At 36.1% G+C, this 16,961-nt stretch overlaps 1 protein-coding gene across 8 annotated transcripts in view; it reads left to right on the plus strand.

Moving 5' to 3' along the window:
* Nucleotides 1–16,961, plus strand: part of DAGLA (diacylglycerol lipase alpha) — a 93,958-nt gene that overhangs the window by 20,914 nt on the left and 56,083 nt on the right. Inside the window, exon 1 of one of the 8 annotated variants that reach the window (XM_087950630.1) lies at nt 6,710–6,879. The exons of the other annotated variants lie outside the window; for them this stretch is intronic. The gene's annotated coding sequence lies outside the window, so the exon portion shown is untranslated. Of the gene's footprint in view, nt 1–6,709; nt 6,880–16,961 lie in introns of those variants that run through there. 8 annotated transcript variants of the gene reach the window in all.

The raw sequence follows: 16,961 nt of genomic DNA on the forward strand, positions 1-16,961 counted from the left end.
ATTACTTATTTTATTTACCATTCTAAGTCTTTTATATTAACTTCTCCACATATTTCACTCTTCTTAATTCTATCTTAATTAATCATCTTAATTTGAGTCATTATATTAGTATCTTTTGTCCATTCTTTATTGTCCCTTTGTCTCGTTCCTTTTAAAAAAAAAGAAGTTTCTCCTGAAATCACTAATCAGAGTATGATGCCTTTCTATCTCCCCCCTAAATTAATCAAATTAACCTTTAAAATAACGCCCAATACCCAATCCGATTTTGCTTGGTACATTCTATCTAAATAGTACATCCAGAATAATTAAATACATAGTTAAACAATAAATCTAAATATTAAAAACAAATACTATAATAGAAATTTTATAATAACATCAATACCATAATCTTATTAAACTCTTTAATTAAAACTCAATATTCTAAACCTCCCCTCATATTATTAAATTTTAAAACCAATCATTATTAAACATTTCACCATTTTAATCTCTTATCAACTCTTAAACCATTTAAGTTTTCTATTTCTAATACAATACTACAATATCATCTTATGTACCTTGCAAAATCTTTTGAAGAAATTATACTTTATCCTTTATCCCTAAAAAGATTCCTTTTTCCCATTTAATTTCAAAACTTTGTAGCTTTTCTCCACCTTTTCCCTTCCTTTCTTCTCCCAACAAACCTTTCTACCCCCCTTCTTCTAGCCTCTGCCTTACTGGCTTCCCTTCTCTGTCGTGTTCCTTTTCCCTTTTGTTTACTATCATTATATTGATTTTGCACCTTATTTTTCCCTTTCTTAAGTGTTTTTTTAAATCTTAAGTCCTTTATTTCTCTTCCTTTCCCTCTTACTTCTTTCTTGGTCGAGTTCTGAGATTTATTAAAAATGGCTTCCTTTCCTTCTTCTTCTTCTGCTGTCTTCATCTGTTGTAATGTTTGTTGATAGTTAATAAGCGCCATTTCTAAAAAAAAGGAAGGCTTCTTTCAAACCAGCTTTACCATTTTTTTTTTTTTTTTGCTTGTTCATAATCTTTTCTCAGTTCCTCAATAGAAAGAGCCATTATAAATCTTTTCTTTTCTTTTCCCCTTCTTTCTTCTTACAACAACCAGAATATTCCAAAGAAAAATAAAACAGTCCCAAAGTTATCAATCAGTCCAAACCAAGGCAGAGTTCTCACTTTCTCCTTCTGGGGTAGTATCAATCAGAGACAAAGAAAGTCCAAATCTGTTTCTTAAAGTCTTATTGCAATATATTTTAGTCTTCAAATCCTTAAGGCATCTCCTCCAACAGTCTTAGCATACCAATATTTTTTTTAGTCCTCTCCCTTCCCACTCATCGCTTAAAGCCAGTTTTCACCCTAAAAAAAATAGGTTTCTTAATATCCACTTATTTATTCCGTAGGAAAGGAGGGTAAGCTTTCCTTTCAGCACCACCAAACTGCCGCTTTTTTCCTCTTCTAGAAGGTATCATTCAGAAAGTCATACTTTTCAGGAATTTTGTTAAATATGTCTTAGAGTCCTAGGAACCAAGAAAAACTTTCTCCTTTGAAAAACTTTCTCCACTTCCTCCTGCGCATTCTTACCCGGCTGCCAGCTTCTTTGTGGCGGCCATTACGGACCGCCGCTGCACCGTCTTGGGAAAAGGGGGTTCTGCCGGCCGGGGAGGGGTCTGCAACACCCCCAAACCCCTCTCCGGATCCCCCTACCTTCAGCTGCCCCTGCAGGGCAGCCTAGCTCCGTACCCGTCCGGATCGGAGCCCCAAAAGCGGCTAGCGCAGCAGGGATCGCGCAACTTCGCAAATCCCTGCCGCTCGCGAAGCCTACAAACCGGAAGTCCCCAAAAACACTAATGTTTTTTAATGTCTCACAGCCTAAGTAGCATGATTGCAGAAAAGGCACTTAAACCTCAATTTGCAAATCACTAAAATAGTAGAAATTGAATCCTTCAACAGAAAACTCAGCATTGACATCCATATTATCTTATGTATTTAATAGCTGATAAATCTCAGCATGAACCAAATTCTTATTATAATAAGTTCTGAACAACTATTTAATAGAGGTATTCTCAGATATAACATACAATACGCAAATGCTTATGCCATCATGAAAACATTTTTGAAGAAACATTATTTGTATATTAAATTGCAGTTGCAATATTGCAACTTTCACTTATGGTACTATTGATGCTCTTTCTCATTGGAAATATATATAGTAAAGAGGGAAAGAAAAAGAAGAGGATGATCAAGAACAAAGTGGATAGACTTGATTACAACATTGATGGATACATCATTGGAAGACCTGAAGGGATAATCATGCTGGAAAGGTTCTATTTGGTTGCTAAGAGACAGCACCAACTTCATGGCATCTAATCAAATGTGAAAAAGAGAAAGGAAGAAAGAAACTTGCATTTTTAAAACAAAGAACAATTTTGAAGTAATTTAATTCTTGAGGTAAATGAGAGCAGGAAACTGACCTCCCTTTCTCCTTCAGTGCTCTGAAATAGAATTGCCATGATACTGGGCAGTATTCACAGTCTGGGCAATAAAGCAGTTTGGAATACAAGAACAAATGTAACATTTATCTAAAATATGTGGTATAATCATATGATTTGTATGAAGTATTATAAAGGAATTTTGCAAATTCAAGATAGCTTACATAGACAAATATATAACTTTAAGTAGTAAAGATAAGAACTTTCTATCCTCAAAAATGGATGTCTTTTCTTTGAGCATGCTGTAAGCATATGATACATATATAATGGTACAGAAATAACTCAATATAAATTGATGGATTAAAATGGGGAAAGGAAGGATTAAATAGTTCTGTTTTGGACACATAATAAAAGCAGCATCTGAACAGAAACTAAGTAATTAGATACGATGGTCTACATCAGGGGTGTCCAACCTTGGCAACTTTAAGACTTGTGGACCAGCAAAGCTGGCTGAGGAATTCTGGGAGTTGAAGTCCACAAGTCTTAAAGTTGCCAAGGTTGGACACCCCTGGTCTACATAAACATATCTAGCACTCAAAAATTAAAGTAGTCACTCCTATTTCTGTTTTCTTGCAATTGCTTACTATCTGGTTTTTTTTTCTTCACTTTGGCCATTGGAACACCTTGACGTTTCAACACAACATAGTTGTGACCAAGAAACTCTACCTATCAAAAAAAAAAAAACATGTTTCAGGTTCTCTTCTGTGCTCAGTTGTTCTTTCTTGTCACTTTTTGGCTTTTCAGATTGCTAGAACTGAACTTCCTGTGATGTTGTGTGTCCTGAGTCCTGAGTGTAAGACTGATGTGCATTTCTCATTTTTACACGATGCTGCCTGTTGTTGCTTGTACTTCTGTTCCGTGATTTCTAGTCTTGTGCAAGGATTCATAGCTAGAGTTTGATGACTTACTGCTCTAAGGCCAATGGTATAAGGCAGGGGTGTCAAATTCATGGCCTGCGGGCTGGATGCATCATGTGCTGGCCCTGCCCCCACTCGGTTTAGCGAATGGGGGGAAAGTCCCAATATGTTACCTGATGCTGCTGTGAGACGCGAGTTTGACACCTCTGGTGTAAGGTATATATTAATGTATTCTCAATGCTATCTCTATATGTCTTTGCCTAAAAAGCAATGAGTAGGCTTCAACAACATGATGCTTTTTGCTAAGTACTCAGTATTCTGTTTGATGTGTCTGACTTATTCCTGAGCTTGCAGTTTCAACACACACACAAACTCCCAACGTTGCCTCTTTCTTGTCTTCAGGAATTCTCACCCATTTCTTTATTGCTTCTCTAATAAGACAATGCCTTCTATTGGTTAGGAGCATGATTAATATGTGCCTTATTATTTGGAATATATTTGCCTCTTATCCCAAGTCTGAAAGAATACAACATTATAATAGAAGAAAATATAAAATCGAGGCTTGGGGCTTATTGGAAGTGCTAGATGTCCAAGTTCCACCTTTGTTACATGCTTATTTTAAGCATTCTTCCTTGTTTTGCTGTTTGTCTACCCTTTTAATCAACTTTTAGTACAGAACAATTATTTTCAGATTGTGTTCTTCATCCATTATAACTTCCTTCTATGTTTTTGAATAATCACAGGGCTAAGAGTGCTATGGTTACATTTTTTTGACCAGGGCCTGTATTGTTCAAAATGCATCTTAGTTTATTAAAAAAAAAGCCAACCAGTGTATCGCTTAATTTCTCTTATACGTTTCTTACCCAAAGATCCTGTATCAATATGTGTAAACTTTATCCAAAAAAAGAGGTAATCAAATTGGACAAAAAAGTCATAGGACCCTTATCCCTGTTAAACAAACTGTTGTTTGTTTAACAAGAACTGTTAACTTAAGACAAATCTTAAAATTCTTCTGGAATTTGAAATAATTGTGCATTATCATTGCTAAGAACAAAAATTAAATCTGAAGCTAATTTTAATAGCAGTTCAGCTCAAAATTTAAGGCAACTAAATTTAGAAATCAATCAGACTCAGAGGCTGGCATATTTATTTTTTAGGTTTTTGCTGTGGGGCAGATAGCAATGTCTTCAAGCAAATTTTAATTAGAAAAATGATACAGAGAAAAAAGATAATTACTAAGTCTTACTATTATGTTCCTGCCGATTCTGTGGGCATGGCTAAGTGGGCTGGCCAGGTGGTCATGTGACTGGGTGGGTGTGGCTTTGTGATCATGTGACTGGGGGGTCAAAAGTCCTTTTTTCTTTCGCAATACCTTCCCTGTGCCCCGTATTTGGCCTGGTGGGCCTCAGGGAAGCTTCCTGGGAGCAAAAATGGGGCATGGGGGGCATGCAGCACCCCTTGTGCCCCATTTTTGGCTACTGGGCCTCAGGGAAGCCTCCTGGGCGCTGAAAAAAGAAGTGTTTTGAAGCCTTCCAAGGTAGGTACAACAGCAAGGGAGGGATCAGCTGTGCCGTGTGATTTAGATTAGCTAGAAATCAAGAAATCTGACTATTTCCTGCTTTCTAGCTAATCTAAATTGCGCGGCACAGCTGATTGTCACCTAGCTGATCGTCAGAAATACCAGTTCAGCTGAACCGGTAGCCTTTTTTACTACCGGTTCAGCTGAACCAGGCTAAACCAGCAGCATTTCACCTCTGTTCCTGCCCAGAATCTGCCTGGCATGCTGCTATTAAAGCAACAAACAATACATTTCAGGCACTCTGGGATTTTGACATGACATATAAAATTATCAGAATGCTTATCTTGTGGTGAAATAAGAGAAGGGCCACTGATATCTATTATTCCCAAGTATCTCTTGGTATGGGGAGCCGTGAAGTTGTACAATCAGAGTGCAAATGCTGAACATTATCAGTGAAGGAAAATAAGTTCCTGAAAATATTCTTATTCTTATTTTCAGAGTCTCAGCAATAGGGAACATTGTATCAGAAATTAACCTCTCTGAAATTGGATTGGGTAGCTGAAATACTGATAAACGGTATGACTAAGGCTATTAAAAATATTTATACTGTGTCTCCTATTTCCACTTGCTTTTTGCCTGAGCTATAGTAATGCTTCAGTTGAGTGTGTTTTCTTATGTATTTATTTATTCAATTTGTATAGTTCCCTTCCCCCTTCACATATATGATTCTGGACGATTCACACACACACAAAAACCCAAGCACCCAAAATATATAATCAGACAATAACAACATAAAACCAGGAAAACCAGGAAAAGCATAGTCTACAAGAGATTGCATCCATTTTACGGTGTAGTTATTTTACAGGCTCTACAGTATGCTGCCACCAGATCCCCAGGCACAATAACAAAGCCCTATCTTCAGGGCCCTACAAAAGGCCAAGAGGATTGGGGCAAATCTAACCTCGGGGGATTATGATCCAAAGAGTGAGTGCAGTGGCAAAAAAAGTGTTTGTCAGATGACAGTCATTAGTAGACAGGATGTGTAACACGTCCCTTCTGCCAGACATGAAGGGACAGGTAGATATAACTAAAAGATGCCATCACTCAAATAAGCAGGCCCCATGTTATGCACAACATAGTGTTCCATGCACTTGCCGTATAGTCATGCTGGCCACATGACAAAGGAAATATCTTTGGTCAATGCTGGCTCCCTTGACTAAGAAACAGAGATGAGCACTGTCCCCTGGAATTGTGCATGACTGCACAGGGGAAACCTTTACCTTTATAAGTCATTACCAGAACTTTGGGATCTAGTGCTGGCAACCAGTGCAGCTTACAGAGTGATCACTGATCTAGGAGAGCATATAACTGCCCTTATCACATCACCAGTTACACATTTTGGATACTCTTCATGGGCAGCCTCATGTAAAGTGCATTACTGTGCATTAGTCAAGAGTTTAAGCCATACTATATGTCAGTACCCAGAATGAAAACTCTTCTTATGAAGAAAATCATCAAAAATTCCAATTGGATTCTTGAAGCATTGGTGGAACTAAGGAGCCAACATTACATAACACTGAGAGTGGTATTTTAATTTAGGCCAAAATTTTCAACACATAAATGGGATAGAAACTGAGGAAAATACAATACTTGAATACACCTTTTAAGTAATGTTTTGAACAAAAGTTTGAAATGCATGGTATTTACTGTGGCTGACATTCAATAGCCAAGCAGCTATTAGGTATCTTACAGATGCTTAATTAAAGACTATTTCATAGGTCAGGAAATACTTGAATAGAAAGCTTTGTAATGGAACATTTTACTGATAAAATTAACAATTCCTTCAGTGTGGTGCAGAAAGAGAACTGAAATCCTGAAGATTAACCCATGCACTCTGGGAGGGAGTGCCCTTCCTTGCACAGAGGGGAGCTAAAATCCTTGGGCAGGCAGCTCTTTCAGCCAACCCGAACAGAGAGAATCTAAATCCAAGCAGAGGACAGAGAGTCAGCAGGGTAAGGTAAGTAGTGTGGGTGGCCTCAGGCAGGTTGGGGTGACCCTGGAAAGCCTGCTGCAGGCTGAACACAAAGTTTGGAAATCCTCCTTGGATTTCAGCAGGGAGGATTTTCAGTTCTTGAGCAGAACCTCCCAGGGTCTCCTCAACTCCCCTGAGGTATCATGCGTTTCTTACCTGGGACTGTCTACTTAATGATCTGCAAGATTGCTTAATAGGAGTGCCAATTGTGTTTCTCTTAATAACCCCTTTGGTCAATGACCAAGAGGGTAGTTGGGACACTAACATTTAGAAAACTCCAGTTTCCTAAAAGAATTACTATTCTCATGCTGATTCTGAAGTCTTTTTGTGCTTTTTGCCTTTCAGTGTTAGAGCAGATTATGCCTTACAGAAGCGCTATTCAGTTTCTTAAAAATTGGCTTGCTCAAAATCTTCAAGCAGTAAGCAATTGGGAAAGATCTTAAAATAATAAATTATAAGGTCACAGATGAACTAACCAAACCCTTCACTAAAGCCTGATAATTTTGACTTAACTTTCCTAATACGTTTAAGATATATTGTATTTGTGGCTTACCTTTCCACCCAGAAGTCTTGAACTAAACCAGAGGTGTCAAAACTGCAGCATCATGGCAGCATCACATGACATATCACGACTTTTTTCCCCTTCGCTAAACCGGGCATGGGCTTGGCCAGCATATGACGCATCCAGCCCACAGGTTGCAATTTTGACAGCCCTGATCTAAACATGCTAAGATTGTAAGGTAGTATATATGTTACTGTTAATGTGTGAAATCAGGCATTTTATGGAATGCCTAGGACATCTATAGAATACCAAAAATGGGTTGTCAACTTATGAAACACATTATTTCACACATTTATTCTGTGCCATGCCAAAAGATAAAGTGTCAAAGTATAAAATCCTGCCACTAAAATGCCTTTTTAGCTTTTCTTGTTGCAAGAGGTAAATCAATACTGGTCTTTTTCTTTTGTTTTTTTTCAGTAGAAAATCCTGTACTTTAAAACTCATCATTACTATCACTTTGCAAGCACAGTGTAGAATAGTGATGGAGTTTTATTCCCAGTGTCAAGAGTTGAAAGGAGATCACTTTTTAAAGGTTGTATTGTATTTATTGCTTAAGTGATTCCAATGCTAGTCTTCTATTTCATGAAATCTTAAGAACCTTCTGTATACAATATATTTGTGATGAACTTCCAGGAAAGTAATGGGAGACTCATGACTGGCAGAACAAAGAATTGGCAAACAGATTGGTGTCTCAAAATTCCAAAAGTACTGGATTTTAATTATAAAATCCTTCTTATGGATTGCTTAAAACCATTTATTATTCTTTTTTTCTTAATTCCTTTTTTGAAGTGTATGAAATGTTTTTAAGGCTGTTAAAAGCAGCTGTCCATCAACTTATGAATTATTGATAACTTCATTCCATTAGCTTTTCTGTTTTCCCTCAGCAAAGCTTCTATTTTAGCCAGTTAGTGTGACTCTCTTCTCAATCAAAGCAGCACTTTGAATATTGATGTAGCCTTTTCATCAAAACATAGCCACAACTGGAAGAAAAACACAACTGGGGAAAGGAATGCACTAAATGCAATGTCTGCTTTCATATCTGTGTAAAAGTCAGAGGCTTTTAAATTGTTAAGAAACAAATTCAATAATTTGTGCAGTATTGTTGTTGAAAATCAAATTATCTAATCTACCTTACAGTATCATTGCTGCTTTTGGAAATTTTCATATGTAAATATTCCTTATTGTGATGTCAATGATATGGTCATGGTATGGTACACCATGGTACACAGCCTCTTTCAGAACCTCTCTGGTTTACAGAAATATCAGGCTGGTATCATGGTTTGGTACAGCTCTTGCTGAATCGCTTCAGTTTATTTTTGACAGCCACAGTGATAGCACATTCATCTTTGAAATTTTTGCAGCATTAAAATTATTTATTTTAATTACTCTATTTTACTGTTGTTCATCCTTGTTTCTGCCTACTGTGGTTCTGCAAAGCATTTATCTCCAATTTCTGATAATTCCATGGTGTTTTGCTCTTCTAGGAAAGCTCACCAGAGTTTTGAAAGCCTCGTCAACAGATTTATCTTTTTTGGAAGAGCCTGAAATATAATGAAGTGAATCATTTTATATACTGGTCTCTAACTGCATATTTGTGTTGGATTCTATCTCTTAATCATATTTTGGATATTCTCAGGACAAGCAGCAGTTGGAAGCATTGGGTTTGTTGCTGGTGTTGTTCCAGGTTACTCTGAGCATTCCTTGTGAAAGATATTCCACTTGGGCTTGGCATGGCATGGCCCCCCACTCAAGAGACATTGTTTTCTCTCTGCTTGCCCCTGCTGCGTCTGCTCATCCTATGTTTGTCTTTTAAAAGTTAGCAATGAAAAGTACTCTTCCAGGAGGAAGCAATCCTGGCTTCTTTTTCAAGTTCTTTACCCTGCCTTAGAAGGATATTGGACTTCTATCACATTAACTACTTTTTGAGATGCTCTTGCTTTATGATGGTATCAGTTGCTTCCAAGCTACTTCTATTACAGAATGGAATATAGCTTGCATTTCTAAAGTGCATGGTGATTATTTTCTTATTTACATAAAGATCCTACTATCATGATTGTGTGTTAGAACTGTTACTCAAGATAGGAACCCTCTTTTCAGCTTAAATTCTGGAAGATAGGAAATGAGAAGAATATGACATAAGAGATGTGGATAAAAGGACATGCCTCAGAGAAGATCAGGGAATTCTCCAACTCTCAAAGTAACAGATTTAAGAATAAATACTTATTGCCATTTATTAGCATTAACAGATTCTTTGTGTAATAAAAGGTACTTTGTCATCTTTTGTGAAAGCTAGGAAAATGTTCTGAAAAAGTTTAACCAAGGTTACAGACCTAAGGATTTATTTTTTTGTTTCTTCATTAAATAATCAAATTATTATATAAAAATGTTTATTTTTATATAATAATTTGATTATTTAATGAAGAAACAAAAATTCCTCATCAATAACTTTTTTTGGTGATGGCAGTGAGTATGCTTTAACTCAAGGAATAAAATATCAAAAGGAAGGACAATCATAACAGGCTGAATTTTTTTCCTTTGTTTTTTTAATCAAATATCTCTGCTACTAATTTCACATTTAACCATTTTGATAAAGAAACAGATCCTCCAACCAGGCAAGACAGAGTTGTGGGATAAATCCTGGCTGCCAATACCAAGACAGGAAGAAAAGTGATGAAATCCCTGATGGTTTTTGCCCAGATTTCATTAAGACAAAAGGAGGACAAAGAGAAACATGTAAAATGGAGATCTCATCTCCAGAAAAAGGGACATTGACTATTGGATTGTAGTTGGAATTGCCCCAACAGGATTTGATGAAAGATAAGATGTAGTTTACAGTCATGCTCCACTGTTCTTGGTGCAGTACAGTTAGTGAGTAAAGATGTCAGTTCCAGACATATAGTTTGCTAAGTGTCTATACTCCTCCTTCTATACACTTATGCTTATGTACACAAATACTGTTTCCAGTTTATTTTAAAAAGGGAGAGCAGTTTCATTTTATTATATGGAACAAATAAATGTGTCATCTTATTGGCTGTTAGAAGAAAATGTTGGTTATTAAGATCTTGTTTTTAAGACTTAAGATCTGAAACTCTCCTGAAAAAGGAGAGAAAGTGAAGCATTAAGTGGATTAATTGGCAATCCTTGATGTATGGCTTTTGCTATAAGAGGTGAAGATATTTTTAAAAAGTTCTATTAACTGCACCAGATATTTGATTGCCCTGAATTAGAGAATCTGGGAATTGCAGACTATTTTTAAAAATGAGGTTATCCAATTAAATACTTACAGTACAAATGTCTTCAAAAAAAATTTCTCATAACCTTCCTTATGGAGCGAACATAAGGGTTGATTTGAAAAACACATTCTGTATGATAGAAAGACAAGTCACAGTTACACCGAGGTCCCTGTTGTATGGCTGAGGAAGAAAGTAAGAGCATAAAGATTATGTGCTTGGTGTACATTTGTGCAGATTGTACTGTGTGTGGGTGTTGAGTAGGAGGAGTATATGCTGGGTATGTGAAAGCGTAGTCATTAGACAGTCTGTGCAAAAAGAGAAGCCATTTAGCTCTGAGTTGCTGAAGGAATACATGTACAATTTAAATGACACAGAATTACAGACATATTAATATTTTCTCTGGTCTTAGAACAAAAATAAATAATGTTGCATTTTCTTTTCTTTTTTTAATAAAGTTTTATTTGGGTTTTCACACACAAAATACAAGTAAAACATCTTTTTTGAAAATAGCATGGTCCCGGGTTGAATTTCTTTATACAGACACAAAACTCAATTTCATGCTCCTTTTTGTATTCTATTCCATATCTTATACTATTTTACATTTTCTATATAGTTTTTCCCCTCTTTTAATTTTCTCAATTTTATTTTGATTATCTCATCTCAATTCAAATCGTTATATTTATACTTTTGTCTGTTCTGTTTCAATTTCATATTATCTTTTCTCATTAAACAAATTTTCTCCTGTAGTTACTAATTGGAGTATGACACCTTTATACCTTTTAATTACATCCATTCAATTCTTATTTAAACTTCAATATATACCTTAAGTTTATGACCTTCAACATAATACATAATACATAACTTCCAATCTAATTCTGCTTGGTACATTCTTATAATACACACTATATTCTTTAAAAAAAAAAAGAGATTGTAAATATATGTAATTATAAACCCTCATTCCATTCCAGTTCAGTTCTATTATTAATAATAATTAAAATCTTAACATCTTTAACACTTCTTTTCAATTAAATATCATACTTCCTTAAAAACACATATAATCTCCATAATTAATTTTCCCTTATTTCTCTTCACATATGTTTTATAAATCATTAAATATACCTTTTGTTACATTTATTTATTGACAAGCATTCCACTGAATTACAATAGCTATTTTATCAGACATTTTAATCATACATTGTTTCATATTTTCTAAAATTATTTCTGCTTCTAATATAACCATACTATCTTATGTACCTTTGCAGAATCCCTTTTTCCATTAAGTTTTCACCCATTATCTCTAAATAAGCCCTGTTTCTCTATATTTTGCTTCTGTCCTTTATAACTTCTTTTCCTTTCTTTCTTCCCTCTCATCTTCTCCCTCCCCTTTTTACCCCCTTGTCTCTCTAGTTCTAATTCTCTCTTCTGCATTTCCCTCTTCTGTTGCTTTCTGATTTTATACTTATTTTTCACTCTATTTTTTTTTTTTTGGAGTTGTTTTTCCCAACCTTAAACTTTCCATTCTCTTTCCCCCCTTTCCTTCCCCCCCCCCATCTAAGATTACTTGTTCATTAAAGGTGGCTTCTTCTTTGTCGCAATCTTCTTGTTCTGCAGGCATTTCTTGTTGTTTCTCATAATTCCAAATCTCCATTTCTAAAAACTGAAATATGAAGCCAAAAGAATCTCTCCCTTCTTGTGCATCTTCTTTGTACTTTTTAAGTTCCATTTTCAGTTCTTCTAAAAGTGGAGCCATTTTAAACAGTTTTAAACAACCACCCGATTGATTTTAGTCATTCAAAACAATAACCAAGAATCCAGAAATCATCAAGTAATCCAGATAGTCCCGAGTTATATCTTCTTATTTCTTTTTCGACTTTCTCTTCCTGGGGTTTTTGTTGCGATATTTCAGTTAGAATGTATCTTTTGGAAATCTTGTTGAGATTTTGCTGTAAGTTCTTTTTTAATCCTACCCTTTTATTCTTTTTCTCTCCTTTCCTGTTTTCAAAAGCTTTTAATTATCCAGAAATCTTTATTATCCCTTTGACTTTGTATTTTCAGCATTAAATGCCTATTGATGTCAAAGTGGTTTTTTTTCCAATTTCTTGCTTAAGTCTCTTAGCTGTCAGTATAGGAAAAGGAGAAAACCAAATCTTTTCTCTTTTCTCTCTCCTTCACAGCTTAAAAATCTTCTTAGGGAACAATGTTATCGTTTTTTAACAGTTTCAATTTCAGGGTACCTTATTTATTGCTTTTGCTGTTTGACCCGGTCAACCAAAACTTTCTCTTCTTATCTTCCTCCTGCACATTCTTTTCCGGTCGAGTTCTTCTTTGTGGTGGCCATTTCTGACCATCGCTTCAACCGCCTTTGGGAAAGGGAGTAAGGGCCAGCTGGGGAGGAGAGATGCGGCTCTCCTCAACCCTGCTGGCAGTCTCCCCCCTCTTCACCACTTCTACGGGGTGGTTTAGCCCCAAAACCAGCCGGCTCGGGGCGTTCCAGCGGCGCGCACGTATCGAAGCCTCGCAGAGACGAGGTTTCGGTCTGTCGCTGAAGAAGCTCAAACCGGAAGTCCCAATAATGTTGCATTTTCTATCATCAGGTTTTCTGTTTGTCTTGCAAGTCCTAGCTTGCAGGCCAGAATTGATTAGGAAAGTACACAGCAGATTGCAATAAGCTGGCTATAATAAGGACAGAAATATATTTTGCTGTTATGTGTTCTGATTTTGATTATATAACTAGAAATAGTCAATATTTAATCCAAATTTTAATTTACATTTAAATTCAGTCATTAAAGTGGGAAAGTTTATATATTTTATATTAGTTAAATGGTTTAAGTGTAATTGCCTAAGCATAGTACCCTCCCATGTATTAATATAACTGATCACTGGCATCTGACTCAGGATATCTATTTGGTTTTCAATTATCAAAAAGATTGAAATTTAATGAAATAATATTTTGGATACAGGTAATCCTTGACTTACAACAGTTCCTTTAGTGACTGCTCAAAGTTACAACAGCACTGAAAAAAGTGACATGACCATTTTTCACACTTATGACCACTGCAGTATCCCCATGGTCACATGATCAAAATTCAGACACTTGGTAACTGGTTCATATTGATGATGCTGTGTCCCAGGGTCATGGGATCGCCTTTTGCAATCTTCTGATCAGCAAAGTTAATGGGGAAGTCAGATTCAGTTAACAACTTTGTCACTAATTTAACAACTATAGTGATTCACTTAACAACTGTGGCAAGAAAGGTTGTAAAATGGGACAAAATTCACTTAACAACTGTCTCACTTAGCAACAAATTTTGGACTCAATTGTGGTCATAAGTTGAGGACTACCTATATTTTGGTATTATGTTTAAAGAGTTCTACTATATTTAAACTTTAAGCTTGTAAAATTCACTAGAATCACTTGTTGAAATGTGATTGAATTTTAGTTGAAATGTATTTGATTATTACTAGCTTGGGTTGGTAGTTGGGCTGTTGGTTTGAGTTCCGAGCCTGGCAATTTGGTTGCAAGCGTTTCATTACCATTCGAGGAGACATTGTCAGTGCTCTTTGAATTGTGCTCATCTTCAGAACACTGGCCGTTAAATAGCTTTTTATGTGATGCAAATTAGCATTAGTGTTGTTGTTTGGATACTTCTGAGTCATGGTCTGGTTTCGGACTGTTTGATTGGCTGTTTGTTGTTACTGAGGCATGGTCGATTTCTAGTGAGTTGATTGGTTATAGGATGCCTGTTTTAAATGCTATCTTTGGGATTGTGGTTGATGGGCCTTGTATAATTCAATAATTGTATAATTCACTTGTATAATTCAAACAGCATAAGTTTTACTGCTTCTGCCTTTTCTTGTAAAATACTGGAGACCAAGATACTTAAAGGAGTGTGTTTTTCTATTCCTCCAGTGGCAATCCTATCCAACGGGACAGGGTGATTTTTGTTTCCTACCAGCTATCCGAAATTCAGTAGATTACCATAGAGGAAAAGTAGCATCAGAATGTGGAACATTATTCTTCTTTACTGATCTTCCTTAGAATGTTGAAGATAGTTTTGTTTCCACAAATAAGATAATGGAACTGATATGTGATGGGCTGGATCCTCTTGGCAAGATGACTGCTGTATTTTCAGAGAGACCTTTTGAACAATGGATGCTGAAGAAACACCTATACCAGAGATTTATACTTCTAGTGGATGAGATGTAATTGTTGGGAAAGTCCCTAATTAATGGCATTGTTATTAAGAGTATTCTAAGGAATGGTTTTATTATTAAGTGTCAGATGAGGATATTTAATCCTGGATAGATCAGAGATAATGATGGAGTGATTTGTGGTAGACTTTCTATGAGTTAATTATAACAGATTGTTAAAAGAGAGCTCTGAAGAGAGAGCTTTGTTGTTGATTAGTGTGTGTGTGTGTGTGTGCGTGCGCGCGCGTGCGCGCACACACACACACACACACACACACACACACACAATCTTACATCTATTTGCAAGGGGAGAAAACTATTGTTGTAAAATATCTGCCTTTTTCCAAGGTCTGGATACATCCAAAGGCCTAGAAAAATAATTTGGAAATTCAGTAGCATGGAAATCATCAGTAAACTGTAAAAAGTCAGAGAGCATTTTTTCAGCACCAAGGATAGTTCTACGTGAACACAGGTATTGCCATACAAAATGTCAAATGTTAACATTAAAGGAATTTGAGTGGTTTTAGCAGTAAGATGGAAGTCCTTTGAAACAGAATTCAGCTTGTACTCAGTTTGGCTTCAGTTCCCTAGAAACAAATTTGTAGGGCAATAATAGCCATAAATTACTTTTTATGTAGAAATTAGTTAATGCTGTAAGAGAGATGCAAAATGTGCAGCCAACGCGAACTGTTTTCATAGTCTGAGTTTACTATCTTATCTCCAATATGTGATATGAAGGCAGAATGTTTCCAATATATTTCATGATTGGGAAGCTTAAACTAAAGATTGCTGAGATAGTTTAAATCTTCAGGATGGATATGTTTTGGAAGCAATAACAAGCTAAAAGAACAGAAGACTGAAATTAGGAGACAAACTAAGGTGATCAATTAGCAGAGTGGTAAGTGAAAAGTAATATTCTACAGAGAGAAACTTTCTGGTTTGTAGAATGGTGAAACTTCTTAATATAGGCAATATTATGTACTTATTTGGAAGGTAACATAAGGAAAAGTATAGATTCAGATTTTACTTTAACTCATCATTTAGGGAATAGATGCTCAACAGAAAAGCATGTGGTTCACATGCAGAAGATCCAAGAATCTAATGTTTTCTGTTAAAGGCTGTGGTAGTAGGTAATAAGATGGACTTATACCCTAGCAAGCTTTTACCAAAGGAGAAGTGTTATGATATTGTCTGACTTGATATAAGATAACTTTGTACACTTTCTGTAAAGGGTTCTCACAAAAGAATGAGCTGCTGTATTCCAGCCTCAAGTACATGCTATATTTAATAGTTGTGGAACTGAACAGGAAAAGTTAGTTGAAGTTGCTGTTTACGTTTATGTGAAGTTTATGTTAAATCGGATGTTAGAATGCAGTATTGCAGGCGAATCCTGTTGATTCCCGATTGCCGGCTGTTTGAATCTCACCAGGCTCAAGATTGACTCAGCCTCCCTCCTTTCCAAGGTCAGTAAAATGAGGATCCAGATTGTTGGGGGCAATAGGCTGACTCTGTAAACCACTTAAAGAGGGCTGTAAAGCACTGTGAAGCGATATATAAGTCTAAATGCTATTGCTATCAGAGTCACTTTAATTCATGTACTGACTAGTATTTAACATCAGGTTGAATGGGATTGGTTATTTCTGAACATTTTCACATCCCTACTTATAACACTTATGCAGCCCTTTTATTCCTTTAATAGGTTTTTTATATCCCACTTTATAATGGCTCAACCACCTGATCTTATCAATTAACTACATTTTCCTCCATATCAATAGGTAGCTGCGCAAATGAACTTCATGTAGCAAGTGTAACAATTTCCATCTCAGTGCCTAATCTCCAAATAAATTGGGGTTTGTGAGTCATTATTTTGACAAAAGAGATGGCCTAGTAGGCAGACTCTTTCTGACATATTTATGCTCTAAGTTGAAGAATTACGCTATCATTGTTGAATCCTAGCTTTGAGGATCTATGCTGCAAGTTGCAACAAACCATGAAATTTGCTGCCTCTGCATGTGAGAGAGTAAAAATGGTGTTACTGTCTGCTCTTTTCAAAAGTAGCTGAAGTTGTACAGACAAGCTTC

This window comes from Notechis scutatus, chromosome 1, assembly GCF_049901735.1.
Source record: "Notechis scutatus isolate UNSWTSFEM ecotype Mainland chromosome 1, rNotScu1.2, whole genome shotgun sequence".
Taxonomy (NCBI): Eukaryota; Metazoa; Chordata; class Lepidosauria; order Squamata; family Elapidae; genus Notechis; species Notechis scutatus.